A 3,280-nucleotide genomic window follows, 5' to 3' on the forward strand; every position below is an offset into this window, starting at 1 on the left:
TTACAACACCAAAAAAAAAAAAAAAAAAAAAAGAAAAAAAGAAAAAAAGAAAAGAACTTGTCCACTTGAGTTGGTAAAGTCCTCTCCTTGCGGTTGTTTCCTCATCTTGAAAACAATTCTATCAACACTCAACATGGCCACCTCAACGTAATAAACAAATGCAAGGCATAATTATAACGGAATTTGTACTGATATTAAAGCACCAAAAGTACACTGAACCAATTTAATTTTATGGGCAAGCCAGAGTTTTCATAGGCTCAGTGAAGTTTCTGCTTAGAGACACTTTGAGTTTGCACTGTAAGACCTAAAGACAGACACCTTACAAATGCTAGGAAGACTTTTGTAGTTTAAAACTCTACTTCTAGATTTGAAATTTATGTTTAATGGCACTAAAAGACATTTAAACTCATAGTCCTAAACAGAAAACAAAGTGAAAATTGATATTTACAGATTAAAAAAAAAAAAAAAAACAAAACCAAAATCATTTCAAACAAAGAGAATTCCTTAGATGAAGGTCTACCATGCTCGTCGAAACTGGTTCACTTGACAATGTCCTGAGATTTCTCCTTAAAAAGCATGAAAACTTGAGGTAAGTTGAGAGTACTTCTTCCATCTTTAGAGCAGGTTTCCTGAAGAAAACCTCAGAATGAGATAATTTTTTCCATCTCGTTAAGAAAAACCGGCAGAGCTTACTTGGAAAATCACGCATCTAACTCAACGTTTCTCCTCAGGGCTCTTATCCTAGTTGAGACAATAACGGAATGGAGCACGATTTCTCTGACACAGAAGGGCAGTCAGTCCCTTAAGCAAGAAAAAGGGTGTGAATACGGAATTACTGGGAACCTGGGTTGGGGGAGGGGAGCCTGGGTAGAAAGAACTGAGGGGCCACGAGAGCCCAGACGCCTCTAAGTTCCGAGCCCCACCATCACTCTCCGGACTGAAGGGACTTGGGGGTGGGCGGGTCTCCGTCGAACACCGGCATCAAACGTACAAAAGACCGAAGGGAATTGTCTTCAGAAAGAAAAGCCAAAACCAATCTGGGGACAGAGTCACAGGCCTCGGGAGATGAGGACGAGGAGGCAGTGGCGGCGTGCCCTCGCGACCGCGGCCCGCCTTGGGCGGTCAAACCTCGCCGCCAAGCAGCAACTTTCCGAAACCCCCCCAAGTCGACGCAAAATGGTGGCCCACCCGCCGCATTGCTGCCAAGCCCATTCCCCTCCCCCGCGCCCCAGTGGATCCCGGGGAGCCGCGCCGGCATCTAGACCCTTTGCCCTCTCTTCTCGGAGCCAGGCGGCAACAGTCGCCCTGACCGCCACGAGGTCTGCCCGTATCCTCGCGGCACAGGCGGAGGCGGGAGCAGCTTACCGAGAGGAAAGCCCCTGACTGGGGCTCGGAGAAGAGGAATGGCAGCAGCGCGAAAATACTAGGTGACCGCCGAAAAAACAACAGATCCCACAGAGCTCTCCAGCGCGGAATGAGCGCCTCACCGAGGGCAGAGTATTTAACCACGCGAGCTGCCTCTTGGGTAGACGCTGGCTCCGCCTCTGCACATCCGGGCAACTCTTCTAACGGACCGCGAGTCGCTGTTGCAAACATGTGCGTTACTTTACTCACGCTCGAAGGCAATATCGCTGGACTCGTAGGCTGTGGGCCACTGACTTGGGACGAGGGGGAGAGGCAAACCGGTATGTCAATCTCACTAGGGACCCTGTCCTCCAAATTGTATCTGACCATATGGAAACGCGAATTTTGAGTTCTACGCGGAAGGACTAGAGGTACCAGTTTTTTTTTTTTTAATCCTGTTTGACAAACCTCTCACTTTTTAAACCAGATATATGGAATATGAATCAAGTTATTTAAATAATTGGTTAATTTCACCAGGTTTATTTTAGATATATGGTTTTGCTTGCTTTTATTATTCCTAATTCCATCATTTGATCGCCAATAACAATTACAAGTTTAAGAAAAAAATACATTAACAAAGCCAGGCGTTGTGGCACATACGTATAATCCCAGCACTCAGGAGGCTGAAGCAGGAGGATGGCCTCGAGTTTGAGACCAGCCTGGGCTATATAGTGAGTTCAGGGCCTGCCTGACGGTATCTCAGCAAAACAAACAAACATACAAACCAAAACAGCCAGGATTGCTGGCACACGCCTGCAATACCAGCACTCTAGGAGGCAGGATTGGGAAGATTGAAAACTCTAGCCCAGCCTGGGCAGTTTAGCGATTCAGCAAGACCCTGTCTGGGAAGTGGGGGGTGGGAGGAAGGGTCCTAGATCATTCTGGTCTCACAGCTGGACAATGTTTGGTTGAATACAGTATAAAGTACACAAGTGTGTTTTAAAATGATATAAAACGGCCTGAAGACAACGGAAAGCTTCAAAAGTCATTGAATAACTCCTGCACCAACTGAAGGCATTTTCAAGTCTAGCTTTCTCCATACAAGGCATTTCTACCTACTCCCCCTCCCCTAATGAAACCGATGTCTTTACACCAAGCTACATCCCAGCTCTTATTCGTTTTTTCATTTATTTATTAATTCTTTTATTTATGACAGAGTCTGGCTAAATTGCTAAATTGCCCAGTCTTGGCTAGAACTTCCATCTTCCTGCCTCAGCCTCACACAATGCTGGAATTACAGGTGTACACCTCTATGTTTGGTACATTTTCAAGTTGAAAATCCAGAAAAACGTTTTTCCTTTGTAAATCAGTATGTGAGTGAATGAATCCCCAAATTTAATCACACAAATGACACATGATATTTTAAAGGGAAAGAAAATCCACAAAACTTCACTTTAAGGCAGCTAAGTAGCTATTCACTGTTGTAATCCCTTGCATGATCCTTCACATAATTTTTCTCCGCTTCAAATTGAAAATAACAGAAAGTGCTGACAAGCGCATTTACACAAGTACGCAGTGGCAGTCATCACTCAAAGATGTGGAATAAAAGACAAAAGCGGTTCCCTGGCAGCCACTGTACCGTCCACAGTCCCTACACCTGCTCAACAGCACCATTCATTTCCTCATATTTCAGTTGCAAACACCACAAAACCGTACAACCATACACTAGAGGGGACCAAAACCAGTATTTAAAAAAATAAAATGTAAAGAAAAAAATTGAAAAAGTATAAAGAAGTCCTCATGTTTTAGCATAAAGTACAATACTGACCCAGGTATGGTGGCACACCCCTGTCAACCCAACACTCCAGGAGGCTGAGGCAGGAGGATTGAAAGTTCAAGCCTAGCCTGGGCCATTCGGTGATTTAGCAAGACTCTG

General features: G+C 44.8%; 2 protein-coding genes and 1 pseudogene across 4 annotated transcripts in view; 2 read left to right on the plus strand and 1 right to left on the minus strand.

Annotated features, from left to right (window-relative positions):
• Znf280c (zinc finger protein 280C) overlaps positions 1 to 1,535 on the minus strand; it is a 57,828-nt gene extending 56,293 nt beyond the window's left edge. For 2 of the 3 annotated variants that reach the window (XM_010607995.2, XM_010607997.2), the window contains exon 1: positions 1,366 to 1,535. The gene's annotated coding sequence lies outside the window, so the exon portion shown is untranslated. Of the gene's footprint in view, positions 1 to 693; positions 802 to 1,365 lie in introns of all 3 variants that reach the window. The other variant, XM_010607996.2, reaches the window with a different exon arrangement.
• LOC104850907 overlaps positions 1,475 to 3,280 on the plus strand; it is a 12,911-nt pseudogene continuing 11,105 nt past the window's right edge.
• The window catches only part of Slc25a14 (solute carrier family 25 member 14), a 115,712-nt gene continuing 114,020 nt past the window's right edge, over positions 1,589 to 3,280 (plus strand). Inside the window, exon 1 of the mRNA XM_033760357.1 lies at positions 1,589 to 1,775. The gene's annotated coding sequence lies outside the window, so the exon portion shown is untranslated. The remainder of the gene's footprint in view (positions 1,776 to 3,280) is intronic.

The sequence above is a fragment of the Fukomys damarensis genome, unplaced genomic scaffold (genome assembly GCF_012274545.1).
Source record: "Fukomys damarensis isolate Sample0158 unplaced genomic scaffold, DMR_v1.0_HiC HiC_scaffold_39, whole genome shotgun sequence".
In the NCBI taxonomy this organism is placed as follows: Eukaryota; Metazoa; Chordata; class Mammalia; order Rodentia; family Bathyergidae; genus Fukomys; species Fukomys damarensis.